At 32.5% G+C, this 16808-nt stretch overlaps 1 non-coding gene across 1 annotated transcript; it reads left to right on the top strand.

The window, feature by feature from the left end:
- Positions 1 to 16026: 16026 nt before the first annotated feature.
- TRNAK-CUU (transfer RNA lysine (anticodon CUU)) lies at positions 16027 to 16099 on the top strand. Its single transcript has one exon. It is a non-coding gene; the product is annotated as a tRNA-Lys (tRNA).
- The last annotated feature ends 709 nt before the right edge of the window (positions 16100 to 16808 follow it).

The following is a 16808-nucleotide window of genomic DNA, read 5'->3' as shown; positions in this document are numbered from 1 at the left end:
TATTTTACTTATTCTATATGAAAATAATCTTTCTTCTTTTTTTTTTTTATGCATATTGGTAAATTCTCTGCGCCTCTTTTTGTCTTACAGTTTAGAAAACAAGAGGTGCAAAGAGGAATAACCATTATGAAATATTGCTTTATGAATTTGATGATTGTGTTTTGCACGACTGTAGGGACTTCATCTTTTTGGAAAAATCCATATATATTAATTGTTAGAATATACTGTATGTTATTGTGTGAATTTAAAAATTTGTTGAAATTCCACGTTAGAAAGAAATATTTTTTGTAAAGTCAAGTGGAAATAAACATGTTTTTTAAAATCTAAGTGTCACATTGGAAATAAATATTTTTTGTAAATTAAAGTGTAAAGAAACATGTTTTTTAAAATTCAAGTCCCACATTAGAAAGATATTTTTTTGAAAATCCCACGTTGGAAAACTCTCTTATTTTGAATAGTTTTCAACTCTGTCGCCATATTGAGGGTGTAATTTTAGAACGGTTTTCTACGATGCAATGGAACTCCGATATAGTGAATCTGGATTGTTTTATCTTAGAGACTTCGTGGTTGATAGTCACACAATTTGGGCAATATCGCGAAACGTCTTAAAGAGAGCGAGCGACCTAGTCTGCAACTCAATCAATAATATTTTCGGTGACATAAATTGTGGTTTTTAAACAGTTTATTCAAAATTCAAAAATAACATTAACCACCAATGTAGGTTGGAATAGAGGCAAAGAAAATGACATTGGAAGAAAAAATGATATATGTTGTGATTAAACTAATTCTATCTGAAATTGCATTAGAATTAATAATAATAATAATAATAATAATAATAATAATAATAATAATAATAATGTTAATAATGTTTATAATGTTAATGCTTAAACTAATTTCCAAGTTTCATCAATCGGGGATATGTTAAATTATGTGTTGCATTATCTTAATGAACTTGAATTAGATAAACTTCTTGTCACTTTCATAATACATGCAAAATTTCGATTACACTAAATTGTGGCTGCGATCCCATTGCTTGTGGAGGTTTTAAAATATGCAATATTATGGCTACAATTGTGTGTTGGGACCAGCACAACGGAAACTCATTAAATTAATTATTTCTTGTGGAGTCTGAACTCATAAATTATCAACCACAACCAATACTAAAAATAATAGCAATAAAATGAGTAAAATAGCTATAAATTGCACATAAAGTTTAAAGGATTGTAGTTGTTGGCTCAATTGGTAGTGGGACTGTGTGGAGGTGGTACTTATCTCCCAGGTACCGGACTCGACTCGAATCCCACAGAAGGCAAAAACTCATTATTTCCACTAGGTGGTTAGGGGGTAAGAAGGTCATGAGGTAGCATCGCTGGTAAAGGTAATAGCTGGGGTGTTACAAAAAAAAAAGCTCAATTGTTAGTAGGACTATGTGGAGGCAATACTTATCTCCCAGGTACCGACCAGGTTTGAATCTCACGTAAGGCAAAAACTCATTATTTCCAATGGGTGGTTAGGGGGGGTGAAAAGGTCGTGAGGTAGCATCGCCGGTAACGGTAATGGTCGGAGTGTTACACATGGGCTAAAGCCCAAATCACACACACTAATATAAATTTTCTTTTATTTTAATTGGTGTAGGCTCCTACTTAAGGACCGACCCACCTAACAATTCTCCCCTCATGACTCAAGTGGAGCAAATTGTTGTCATTCTGACAACCATGTCGCAAGTCTCAACTTTCTTTTCAATGATGGCTTTCTAAATAAATCAACACCATCATCATCTATATCTTCAACCAATAAAGAAGCTCTAACATCATTCACAGTTGCATACTCTCCAATAATGTACATGTTTAAAGGATTTCTTTCTATGATGGTTTTTCTTTATGCATCAGGCTCAACGTTTGATTGCATTCATTCGTTGTGACAATTTTCATCTTTAGTAAAATCATCACCATTGACTTCAGTTGGTTGATTAGAAACCTCAAGTTTTGCTGATTCTTATCTAGGCTCACATGAGACATTTGTACTAATAATGTTTTTCAACTATTAGTCTTCTAAAAATTTGGCATCACAACTTTTGACAAGTTTCTTCACAATAGAATCATAAAACATGTACCCAACTCCATCTAGACCAGAGTCAACGAATACATAATGCTTACCTTTAACCTCCGCTTTAAGGGTATGCACAAATACTTTACATATAAAAATACGCAAGTGATCATAAGAAACATTCATACTTGACCAAATCATCTATGGTACTTTATATTACAAGGACACACATGGTGAAAGGTTTAGGATATCCATAATTATGCTCAATGCTTCACCCAAAATGACTGTGGAAGCTCTGCTTGTGACAACAAACAATTAACTATTTCAACCAAGGTCTTATTCATCCTCTAAGCAACATCATTCATCTGTGCAGACTATTGATATATAATTAACCTCTCTGTAATAAGCGTCAAATGGTTTAAAATATTCACTTTCATTATTTGCGTGTTTACACTTCAACTTCTTCTTAGTTTCACACTTAACTAAGGTCTTAAATTTCTTGAAAAGCCTCAAATCATCAAATTTATTCTTCAAAGTGTAGAACCAAAAGTCTTTCTTGAATGGACATCATAAACGTCATAAAAACATGCACTTCCCCCAAGCATTCTTGCCTTCAAAGGACCGCATAGATGCATATGCACAAAATAAAAAAATAAAAAAAAAATAAAAATAAAAGTTGGTCTTTTAGGTGAGTGACTCTGAAAAGAAAATTTATTCTTGTTTTCTGCAAAACAATGATCACATTTCTTCAAGTCTGGATTTCTCATGTTCGAAAACACATCTCGTTTAGCTAACTTAATCATATATTTCTCACTTATGTGACACAACCTCTTATGTGATAACTCAAATTTTTCAATTAGTTCAACTTGATGAACATTTTAAATAATATTTGCATGTGTTACATAAAAAGTAGAAGATTTCGTACCTCGAGTAACAATCATAGAACCCTTGGTTAGTTTTCAAGTGTCCCGCAAGAACCGAATATCGTAGCCTTCATCGCAAAGCTTAGCCACTAAAATTAAATTCAATCAAATGTCTAGAACATGATTCACACCCTTGAAAGTTAACTTGGTATCATTAGTCATCTCCAAATCAAACTAAACAAGACAAACACACTTTAACACACCTTCATGAGCCAATTTCAAATCACCAAAGTCATCATGGAATGTAACATTAGTATTGTCTTCATCATAATCTTCTTTCTTTTTTTCCTTTACCTTTGTCCTCATTCTCCTTTTTCAAAAAACCAACACTTCTTCTAAATATGTCACTTTTCACCACAGTTATAACACTCAACAACTTTGTACTTGTTTCTAGAGTTGCTTATGTTTTGATCTCTATTTCTTGAATAACGATTATTACTTATCTACCTTGATTCTGTAACCAATACATATGGTTGTGGCAAAAAAGTTGAGATTTTCTTCTCATCTCCTTATTCAAAACAATACTTTTAACAATGTCCATTGACAACACATCATTAGAAGTTGAATTAGACAATGACATTCTAAAAAATTTCCATGAGTCGCGCAAAGGATCGAGAATAAATAACCCTTAAATTTCATCATCAAATTTAATACCCATAACAGACAACTGATTATAATTCCTTGAAAAGTATTCAAATGATCAGCAACCGAAGTCCCTTCTTGAAGTTTCAAGGATAACAACTTATTTATCAAACACATCTTATTGTTACTTGTTTATTTCGCATATAGTTGCTTAAGCTTAACCCGCAAGGATTTAGCATATGTTTCCCAACTAATGTGTATCAACATGTTATGACCAATCCACAAACGAATGTATTCACACACTTGTCTATGTAGTAGAGTCTACTGATCAACAGTCTTATTATCCAACTTTGTTACATCTAACATAGGTTGATGAAAGCTCTTCACATAAAGCAGATACTCCATCTTACTTTTATATAGGACATAATTTTATCCATTCAAGGTCAACATGAAAATTGTATTGACTTCCATACTTTACCACAAGAGAACCAATGTTATGATGCCAGTTGTTAGGACCAAAGCGCACAACAAAATCTTGTTAAATTAATTATTTGTTGTGGAGGAACCTGAACTCATAAATTATTAACAACAACCAATTCAAAAAATAATAACAATAAAAGGAGTAACATAACTATAAATCAGACACCGTAAATTTTATCATTGAAAACCCCTCAAACAAAGGGTAAATACTACAAATCATTCAGACCAAAGATATAACATCACTTTATCAAATAATGAGTAAACCAAAAGTTCACCTAGTAACACTAGAGAACAACAATTATCACCCTATGATGAAAACTAAATAATAATAGAGCACCTCCACAAAAGTGGATATCGTAAATGACGCTCAAAGAAGACAACACTACTAATAAAAATTATTAGAATAACAAATTCACTGGGATGAACAACGTACTAAAATTTCAATCGAAATGGAGAACGTTTGTCGAACCAATATCCACCATGAATATCCCAAAAAAATATATATCTCTTGGTCGCTTGTATTTGGTCGCCTCTCAATTTTCACTCATGACTACTCTTGCTGACAATTTGCAACTAGGGAGAGAATTCCCTTTTATTAGTCATGCATGGGCTAAAGCCCAAATTACACACATGCTAATATATTCGACTCATATGTCAGATAAATCGAATCATATTTTTAATTTTTGAAATGTCTGTAAATCAATTCATAAGTAATAAGTTGATTTATAAAATAAAAAAATATAGAAATAATATTTAACTAATTTGAATTAAACTAACGCCACACTAAGACGGAAATCAAAATAATATCGCAACAACACATAAAATAACTTCGCACTAAGATGACAAAATTATAAAAAAATTAAAAAAAAAAAATATATATATATATATATATATATATATATATCTTTTATTTTAATTGGTGTGAGCTCACTTAAGGAGAAATCCATCCAATATTACGGTTGCAGATTATAATTTAAAATTGTGATACATTAATTTTTATCGAACACCATATTATTCCATTCAAATGGTTCCAAAGCGCTTGTATGTAACAATTTTAATGGAAACTCTGCCATCTCACAAACTCTGTTCGATTTCCTCACATTCGTCATCTGGTATTGTATTACTAAGACATATTCATGTATATTTTTTTACCAATATTGATGCATATTTTATTCAATAAAGTTATAACAAAACTCTCATTTTATCAACATTAATTCTATGTAGTCAAAATAAAAACTTTACTTATTCATATATTTTCTATATACTAATACAACTTTTTTCTTCTAAAAAGTACTTATAGCATTTCATTGTTTATAATATGCTCAATACAATGTGGTATTTCTACCAAACTCTACACATGATGTTCTATAGCAAGAATGAAAAACTAATTTACATTGCATAATGATATCCCCACAAATTCAGTAATATAAATATAGAAATTATCAAACACCATTTTTTAGTCCAACTCAAAGTCCACCAGTCCCAAGTGCAGTCCACCAATCCTAACTATAAGCATTTTTTCTGCAGGTTTTCCTGCGCAAAATTTCCAGATGTATCAGATTTTCCTGCACATTACATTTATATTACGAACATTCCTACGGTATCAGATTTCGTAGATAAATTTTTATTTTGTTGCGCAACAATAATTTTGCATTAAACTCTATCCCTTTTCTTGAGGATTTATATGTAGGTAAGATTTCACAGAAAACTTCCAACACAAATTCCTATGCAAAGTTTTATGTTTTTCAGATCCTTAGGTAATTCCTCAAGTAAATTTCATGTAGAATTTCGTGCCAATTTCTATTTTATTATAAATAAATAAAAAGTGAAATGGTTATTGCTTTTAGACATAAGGAACTTGACTTCATGTTTGTTTAATTCAAATAAATTTATTTTATAAATATTATTTTTCCTTTGGTTAGTAAATAGTATATCCATATGTATAACTTATTGTCTTACAAGACTTTTGAATGAAGATGTAACACCCCGTTTTTCAAAGCGAGGGTATATTTTTTTTTCAAAAGTAATTAAACTAAAACAGAGGAATAGATAAAGAAATGCCTTTGGATAAATAATTGAGTCATTATAATTTACAAGCAGCGGAAAAGTTTCTCCAATTATAAATCCAAAACATTAACACAACAACAAATGGTACATGGAACCCATTCAAGTAAAAAGTCAAACTGACAATATTAGTATAAGTACAGTTTTCCAAACTAAAAATACTCCAATCCAAAAAGAAGGACACCTAGTCCCTATACATCATCCTAATATGATCATCCTACCAAAAAGCTATACACCCTGAGTATCTCCACGCGCCCCGTGAGATCCTCCTAATGTAACTGCAATCACGCGTTCTCATCTCCATTCCCGTTCGTAGGGTACGAACCGGTAGGATCGTCCTGACTCTCATCTGAGGGCAAAGCCCAGATTTCCACAATAATTGTAAAGGGTCACCAACCAGAAAATAACAGTTAACACATAACAATTAAGTTTTTAAATGCCCAAAATAACTTTTCAACTAAGCATGCACCTTAAAAGGATTTTCCATATGCTAAAAGTTCATATAATGCTAGCCAATTAACAATGAACTCAAAATGAAGTTCTCAAACCATCAAGTAATACATAACTAATCAAAGCATTGATAAATCAATTTAGCAATCGATTATCTAACTCAAAATAAGGACTTTTGCTGAGCCAAATCGATTTGGTCAGTTCTGCTGAGTTTCTGCATGACCAAATCGATTTCTAAGTCGATTTTGTCAGTTCTGATGAGGCCGTGGGTTGCCAAATCGATTTCCAAATCGATTTCGGCAGTTTTGCTGAGTTCCTGCCTCTCTGCCAATCGATTTCCAAATCGATTTCTTAAAAGATTTTGAAAGATATATTTATACAATCGATTGGCAAATCGATTAGGTCAAAATGGTGAACTTCCTGCAACTCATCCAATCGATTGGGAAATCGATTTCCCTGATCGTTTTTCCAAAAATTCATGCATTAACTCAAGTCATTCCTAATCAAGTTCACAACCTAACACTTAGCAATTCCTACGCGATTACCACGACAATTGGGATCTCGATAACCATCATACTTACACACAACAATCAACACATAACACTTAGCATTTTCAACACAATTAATACAACATCATGGATTTCGAAATGGTATTGCAATCAAACATGTTATCACCAAATTCCAAAACATAACACTTAGCATTTATAACACATTACTACACAACAAAAATGAACCAACAGTTCACAAATCAACAGGGTGTAGTCTCTTGCGGACAAACACAATTCCCTCAGGAACGTAAGTCGTAAACGTACTACCTATCACGGGTCCGTACCGTTTACCGAGGTGCCACCTATCCCGGGTCAGCACAACTTACCAAAACATACACGAGTAAACGAGACATTAAGAGATTCCCCATTCTTAATTCTCGTCTAACTTAAACCAGGGCGTAGTCTCTCACGGACAAACCCCTGCGCAGTCTCTCACGGACAAACGCAATTCCCGCAGGAACGTAAGTCGTAAACGTACTACCTATCACGGGTCCGTACCGTTTACCGAGGTGCCACCTATCCCGGGTCAGCACAACTTACCAAACACAATTCCCTCAGGAACGTAAGTCGTAAACGTACTACCTATCACGGGTCCGTACCGTTTACCGAGGTGCCACCTATCCCGGGTCAGCACAACTTACCAAAACATACACGAGTAAACGAGACATTAAGAGATTCCCCATTCTTAATTCTCATCTAACTTAAACCAGGGCGTAGTCTCTCACGGACAAACCCCTACGCAGTCTCTCACGGACAAACGCAATTCCCGCAGGAACGTAAGTCGTAAACGTACTACCTATCACGGGTCCGTACCGTTTACCGAGGTGCCACCTATCCCGGGTCAGCACAACTTACCAAAACATACACGAGTAAACAAGACATTAAGAGATTCCCCATTCTTAACGCCCAGTTAACTTAAACGATTTTCAAAACAAAATATTAAGTAACCGAGACATTAAGAGATTCCCCATTCTTAACGCCCAGTTAACTTAAACGGTTTTCAAAACAAAATATTAAGTAACCGAGACATTAAGAGATTCCCCATTCTTAACGCCCAGTTAACTTAAACGATTTTTCTTTAAAACAAAATATTAAGTAACCGAGACATTAAGAGATTCCCCATTCTTAACGCCCAGTTAACTTAAACGATTTTCAAAACAAAATATTAAGTAACCGAGACATTAAGAGATTCCCCATTCTCAACGCCCAGTTAACTTAAACGATTTTCAAAACAAAATATTAAGTAACCGAGACATTAAGAGATTCCCCATTCTTAACGCCCAGTTAACTTAAACGGTTTTCAAAACAAAATATTAAGTAACCGAGACATTAAGAGATTCCCCATTCTTAACGCCCAGTTAACTTAAACGATTTTTCTTTAAAACAAAATATTAAGTAACCGAGACATTAAGAGATTCCCCATTCTTAACGCCCAGTTAACTTAAACGATTTTTCTTTAAAACAAAATATTAAGTAACCGAGACATTAAGAGATTCCCCATTCTTAACGCCCAGTTAACTTAAACGATTTTCAAAACAAAATATTAAGTAACCGAGACATTAAGAGATTCCCCATTCTTAACGCCCAGTTAACTTAAACGATTTTCAAAACAAAATATTAAGTAACCGAGACATTAAGAGATTCCCCATTCTTAACGCCCAGTTAACTTAAACGATTTTCAAAACAAAATATTAAGTAACCGAGACATTAAGAGATTCCCCATTCTTAATACTCATTTAACTTAATGGTTTTCAAATTTCACACAACACAAACTCAACAAATTCTCACATCAAAACATATCAATTCATTTATTCACAAATCCAACCATACACATATCAAATTTCATCAATATCAATTAAGAGCATGTCAAAAACAACGAACACAAATCGACACAATCCACTACTCAAAACACACAAGTTTCATTTACCCAAAATCTTACACAATGACTTCAAATTCATTTACCACGAACCATTCATCAATATAAACAAAACCTAACTCTAAGGTTTTACCCATAACGCATTAGTTTCGTTTTTCCCCAAATCGATACATTAAACCCTAACAAATTCCTTCCCACACAACCACAGATAAGTCCCTAATGCAAACTAGAAGTTTGGAAGGAGCCCTTACCTCAACGTTAGCTTTAACGCGCGTTTCCGGTACCGCGAGTAATTCCGGTAAAATCTCCGCTCGCAACGCCGCTTCCAAATTAGTTCACTAGCACCGTAGCGTGGTGGTGAGCAACTTTCCCTTCTATCTCTTCGAGAAATGAGGTTTGGATCTAGAAGAAACGGAGGGGTTTGTGTTTGGATCTCAAAAACCGTTTTTCTTCGTTTTCGAATCAAAGAGGAAGAGTGGAGTTGAGAAAACCTTGATCTAACTCTCACCCAACCTTGGGTTACTAGTTTTGAAGAAAAGAAAGCGACGAAAATGGAAACGGGGGAAAGGAGAAAAATGGGTCACGGTTAGAGGAAGAAGATGAAGTTTTGAAATTTTCCTTCCTTTCTTTTTCTTTCCTTTGTTTTTCCTTTCTTCCTTTTTCCTTCCTTCCTTTATATACTATTTTCTTTTCCTTTTCCTTCCTTCTAGTTTTCCTTTCTTTTTCCCTCCAAACAAACATATATAAATATAATAAATATAACTTAACAAATATCTCAAAATCTAGATATTTGTTAAATTACCGTTTCACCCGAAACGCCTTAAATTCTCCGTAAAGGATTTATCGCAGTTAAATTCAATTTATTTATCGACGAGAAATTTTAATTGGCATCAAAATATCTTTTTGATTATAAAACTCCAAAATATTATTAACTTTGGCTTAAAAGCCTCCGAGCCAAAATCCAAAATACACCAAAAATACATAAATGGTACTTTAAAATTATGGGTCTTACAGAAGACTACATCATAACCAATGTCGCTCAATTGACTTATGTTATGTAGATTATGCATTAGTCCTTTTACTAATAAAACATTCTTAATCGAGGAAAGAGAACCATTACCTATTATGTCATGTCCAATGATCTTACCTTTTTGATCACCTCCAAATCCTCCGTTCTTGAGGGTCAGGTCTTGGAACATTGACTTTTCTTCTGTCATGTGTCGTGAGTGTCCACTATCCAGGTACCATGATTGGTGTTTCAACTTTTTTGCTAAGGATATCTGCAAGATATATTATTTTATTATCAGGTACTCAAATTTGGTTGGGTTATGATTTGGTAATTCTGAAAGGTGTCTTGTCTTTCTTTATTTTCAGCACATGACAAGTTATTTTGTTGTGACCTTTCTTATAGCAGTATGCGCAAACAATATCAGGCTAAGTAAATTTAGGATTTTCTGTCGTTTCTTCAAAGCATATGTCATGTTTATTGTTTCTGCTGACAACATAGATAATATAAGCTTGTTTACTTATGTCTATGTCGTTTGCCAAAAATTCTTGAAAGGCTATTTTATACTTAACAGAATTGTAAACTTTATCCTCTAAAGTTTTCGAATCCTTTCTTTCATAATGGGATTTTCCCTTTTTAGGTTTTCAAAATCCTTTTCAAGGGAACTACATTTTTTATTAAGATATCATGAGTTTTCCTGAAAAACATAAGTTTTAAAGAAACTTTATGATTCTTATTGACAAACTCATTTAACATATTTATGAGTTCACTATGAGATAGGTCAGAGAATACCTTAATTTCTTCATTAGTAGAATCAGAGTTAGAGTCAGAACCAGAGTGAGTATCTTCCATTAGAGTCATCTTTGCATGTTCATCATCTTCATCAGATGATTCATCAGAGTCATCTGAAGTTTTTCCTCTAGGATATCCCTTTCTTATTTGAAATGAAATGGTTCCTTGCATTCATATCATATGAGCTTCTTTTTTCTAGTTTTTCACTTCATTCTTTCCTATTTTGGGACTATCTAAAATCTCTTTTGGTAAAGGATTTTTTCTGTTGTTCCCTATGTGATGGATTTTGCTTGAGATAAAAGACAACTCTTCATCATCTGGGTCTTCACTTTGATTTTCCCATTCACTTTGGTATGAGTCTTCAGCTGCTTGTAGAGCATTATAATTCATCTTTCTTCCTTGGGATTTTAGTGCCAAGGACTTTGAGTCTTTCCAATACTCGAATCTCTCTCCATCAAACAAGGAAGGCATGTTAATGTTTCCACCTGTAAATTCTTCACCATAGTTAGTCATAAAAAAAATCTTTACTCAAACACGGTTAAGTTCTCAGCTTTAAGACTAAGCTATGATACCATTTATTGAACAAAACACACAAGAAAGAAAGGTTTGAATTGTGTTTTCTGATTGAAAAACTTTTTGCGTGGCTACATGAAAGTAAAGAAAGGAGAGTAGCCAAATGAAAACAGAGCAGAGAACACAAACAATTTATCCTAGTACACCACCAACGCAGTAACTACATAATGTTTCTTCAACCATAAGGATTTAATCTACTAGATCACCACGGAATCAAACTTACACTTGAACACCTGCTAGTCACACTGACTATATTCAATCTCCTCAACCTTCTAGCTTAGTATAGTTAAGCTATTGAGGAAGGCAATCACAACTCGGCTTTGTTACAAACGAAAGGTTTTGGGATTTTCTAAATTAGCTCGCTTGGGAGAGTGTTTACAAATATGTTACTTCAGAACTTTTTTTCAACGCTAAAGTGAAAAGAATGATAATTGGAAAGAATACAAATGTGGTTCAACATGTTATGACCAATCCACAGACGAATGTGTCCACACACTTGTCTATGTAATAGAGTCCACTGATCAACAATCTTATTATACAACTTTGTTACATCAAACATAGGTTGATGAAAGTTATTCACATAAAGCTGATACTCCATCTTACTTTTATATAGGTCATAATTTGATCCATTAAAGGTCATCACAAAAATTGTATTGACTTACATAATTTACCACAAGAGAACCAAAGCTATGATGGCAATTGTTGGGACCAAAGCGCACAACAAAATCTCGTTAATTAATTATTTCTTGTGGAGGAACCTGATCTCATAAATTATTAACAATAGCCAATACGAAAGGTTTTGGGCTTTTCTAAATTAGATCGCTTAGGAGAATGTTTATAAATATGTTACTTCAAAATGTTTTTTCAACACTAAAGTGAAAAGAATGATAATTAGCAAGAATATAATGTGCTTATAACTTATATGTTTGTTTTGTCTTTTTCTTTGAGGGATGCACGTCCTTTTATAGATAACGATTAGGATTTCTGGTTGTTGTCCTAATTGCAAGAAATCAACTTAATTCATGAAGTTTCGTATGATATATTTTAGATTTATTTGCCATATAAACTTTTCAAAACTAATCTTGTAATTAATTAAGTGCTTCCTATTTAAAAAAGTTTGGAAGTAGAGGATACGATGGTTAGAGCATGTCTTAAGATCCTCAAACAAGTAGCAGATTCAGGATGTTCGTCAAATGATATGCAAAAGATTTGTCTTCTTATGGGAGTTGACTTTTATAAGTGTTTTGACTTCTTCAGAGTGTTAACTTTTTCTGAGTGTTGACTTTCTTCAGAGGATACATAGTAACTCATAGTCAAAGGATTAGACACTTGATGTGATTAATCAAAGGTAGAGTCAATCACGTGTTTGTCATACTTATTAGAGGCAGACAAATAGACACTTGTTGAATTCATCGTATCCTCTTTGATCAGGCGCTTTAAGAATTCATTAGAGGCAAATGATCGAGTTCAAATTGTAGTCATTAGAGGAAGACAATCCATAACACATTTGAGTTCATTAGAGGCAATTGAACTACGACATTGCTTGCGTTTTCATAGGCAACCGAGACACATCATCGCCTGCATATCAGACTTAAGAGAAATGGAGTCAAGAAAAGTCTTGTTGTTCCTTTGACTTTGTCTAAATATTAGAGGATTCAACATAAGAATCTATAAAAGTCACTTGATATAAGACCTGCACACTTAATCAAAATATTAGTGCATTAAATTATTCCGACAAAACTATTTTGTTATCATCAAAACAAGTGAGGAGCATATATCTTCAAACCAAATTGATTCTAACAATACCTTTAGAGATGATCTCACGAGCTATTTTCTGATTTCATGGGATTAAGATCTTCTGATTTCATGGGATTAAGCCTCCACGGATCTTTCATCGGTCATGTGATACTTGAGGTAGCAGATCATAACATACTTTTTAGCCTTAGTTTCCTCAATATCATATTTATTCTTCAGAGCATCTCAAACATCTTTAGCAGTATTGCTATAACGGTAGTAATCATACAGATCATCAACAAGTCCATTAAGAACATAATTCTTACAATGGTAATCATTATGTTCCCATTGGGTTGATTCAATATCTTTCTTATTTTTTTTGTTTGTTCAACTATTTTTAAAACAAAATCGAAATGTCATCTTTTAGAACATTGACAACCTTTTTATAGTTATGAAAAGTAGCATCTTTAGTTTTTATCGTTTGAAGTGACATCCCTCAAATCAAAATAGTTTATTTAAATCAGAACCAGTGGAACTAGATTCAGTAATCTCTTCGATTGACACGATAGAGACAAACATCTTAAAATTGTTGTTTTTGAGTTTTCAAAATAGTTTTTAAAATAATTTTCAGTCACCGAAGATATTACCGAATTAATTCGCATATTACGTCGCTCTCTTTAAGACGTTTCGCGGAACTGCCCAAAATTATGCAAGGTATGCTATCAAACACGATGTCCCTAGGCTAAAATAGGGCAGTTAAAACGGTATTATTATTCTACTGCACCATAGAAAACTGTTCTAGAATTACACCTTCAATGTAACTATAATGGCCAGTCTAAAAATATGGTACTTAAGACCACTCATAAACCAAAGGGACTACAACACAAAACCGCTCTAAAGTCGAAAGGGCACTCATAAACCAAATGGACTACAACAGAAAAACCGCTCGAAAACTGAAAGGATGGTGGTGTTAGGACTACTCAAAAAAATCAGAGGGACGTAAAGGAATGAGAGAAATGACTCATAAGTGTATCATGCAGAAGAGGGAGAAGAGATAAAATTTGAGAATGCATCCAACTTTGTTGTACTTTTCACAAGAGCTACATTTTTTATATAATGATAGAAACAATCTCACATTTGTAAAGTATTCAATGTAGGACTTTCGTATTTATGGAGTTAAAAACTACTAAATGTACGAGAGCTTTTCAGTCTTAGACTCTAACAATTTTTAAATTTACAATTTGGAGCTTTCTAAATTTTTGAACTAAATGTTATTAAATATGAAAGATGAAGGGTGAGTTGATTTTGGATATAAACGACGTTAAGCTTCTTTGGAGATCTTGTGCTCTCAATAACCATAAATGACATGAGTGATTATGGTTTTGGCATTGGAATTTGTGGGTTTAATTTTTTAGATATGGATTTCTAGAAACAACAACAAAAGGTTGACGATCAATTTGGGGATTTTTTAATAGAAGTATGGTTTTGTTTGAGTTTGGGGATTTTTATGCGATGAGTAGATCTAGAGGTTTATTTTTTAATTTGGGAATTTTGATTTTTAATTTTTCTTGATTTTAGGAATAAGATGGTGAAAATGGTGATGAAGAAGGTGATTAAGGTTGTTCTCAATTTCTTAATTTTTTTAAAAATTCAAATAAATATATATAAAATATCAAAAAAATAAAAGACAAAAATGTTAAGTGATAAATTAAAGAAAATTAAAGAAAAAAATATTAAGTATTTCTCATTTCAGTATTTTGTAATGAAAATTAAAGAAAAAAATATTAAGTGATAAATTTTAAGTGATAAATGATATATTTAAAAAAAAAAAGACAAAAATGTTATAAAAGACAAAAACTATAATTTTGCCTATAAAATACTAACTAATAATATTCAAATAAATCTTTTTTTTTTTCTCTTTTAATGACAAAGAGGAATTGAAATAGTGAAACACAATCTATAATTTTTAAAACTTGATAAACCAACAAAATTAAAGCATTGAGAAATAACAAATCCAAAATATAATTGGAAATACACCGCTGTACCAAAAAATATATTACAATATAATGAAAAATTTTAAGAACAAAAACAAAAAGTCATATGTTGTGTTAAGGATTAGTACGAAGTTTTTTAGCATTCATCTATGTTTTTTGCACCTTAAAAGTTATATATGTGTTAGAACATTCTTGAAATCAAGACGCGCGATATTCTTCTTAATTTAAAGAGAAAAACATGAGCTTCGTAACATTCTCAAGGTTTCTAGATATGAGGATAAAAAAGGCACATGATTGTTTCATGACTTGTATTTGCAGAAATTCGAAGAAGATTTGGAAAACAAAGTGACTTTCTCAAACTCTAATTCCCAATTAAAAAGAGAAAGGTTTTAGGAAGAAGATGAGCAAACTCTTTCGCCACATTATATAGCCTCCTAATCAAAACTATAAAATACATGTTTTGCTACATCTTCGAATATAATACACTTTTATATGCTTTGACGGAAATCACTAAAATGATACTTTAAAAATTAAGAGACTAATTTAAACTTCAAAAATAAATTAAACGACTAAAAAAATAATTAATTCTATTATGTTTTTTTGTTAAAAATACACTACCGTATCAACGTCGGTTGATACAATCTGATACTAAATAATTCAATCTAAATTTTAAGGTTTTTAGAGTACAAATCGAAGGTTGTGGGGTAAGACAACTTTTTGTTTGTTTTAAAAAGATAAATTATGTAAAATGTGAGGTAGATATAAAAGGGTATAAGATAAAAAATTTACTACATGTGGTGCACAATGAGCCACACCACAGTGTCGTTTGTTAAATGTTTAGGTTCAAAGTACATAAATTTTGGATTGCTTGCGCCCTACCTCCAATCAAAATAATGTAAAGCTTAAAATCAAACGTGAATATATACAAGTATTGATGTTTAAAAATTAAAAATAAAAGGCCCGTCTAGCTCAGTTGGTAGAGCGCAAGGCTCTTAACCTTGTGGTCGTGGGTTCGAGCCCCACGGTGGGCGTTTATAATTTATATTTCATTTTTTTGTTCAAATTCATACATATGATTTATCAATTAAATGTTCTTAACTAGACTTGAGCATTTTTTTTTAATCGTAAAATCAACGTCATATGGGTTACTAAAAGTCCATACCCTTTTTGAGTAATAATAATTAATAAAATAATATGATAAACAATCTATTTTTATTAATTTTAATTTTTTTTAATATATAACAAAATACATGTTTAGCCTCCATAGTCCTTTCCTCGAAACTCTCCAAAACTCAACTTCTACACACACCTTTAAAGTATATTTTAGACTTTGGAAGAGAGGAGAGAGGTAGTGTTTTGGGATTGGGTTAAGTGGTGTATTATTTTTTAGTATATGAAAAATTAATAAATTATTTATTTATTTAATATTAAACGAATGCTTATGTTTTTATCTCTCGTTGATACGTTAATTACGTAATTACCCTCCACCGAGTCAACATTCAATATCTGATTCGGTTAGTTCCTTGCCCCCGATTTTGCGCATTAGTTCTCTGGTCAAACCCTAGCTACTTTCTCGTTTCTTGGTGGACTCGTTCATCAGATTGGAGCGCATGTTTTTGTGGTCAAGATTTGAGCACACGTCTTAGTGTATCTGACCTAATAGATTGCACATTTTTCTATGATCTCTCCTCAGTTGGAAAAACACACCAAAGGCTTTCCGCATATGAGGCTTTTCTCTAC

Source organism: Cicer arietinum, chromosome 4 (assembly GCF_000331145.2).
Source record: "Cicer arietinum cultivar CDC Frontier isolate Library 1 chromosome 4, Cicar.CDCFrontier_v2.0, whole genome shotgun sequence".
Taxonomy (NCBI): domain Eukaryota; kingdom Viridiplantae; phylum Streptophyta; class Magnoliopsida; order Fabales; family Fabaceae; genus Cicer; species Cicer arietinum.
The sequence above is the reverse complement of the archived record's forward strand: the minus strand, read 5'-3'. Positions and strand labels throughout refer to the sequence as shown.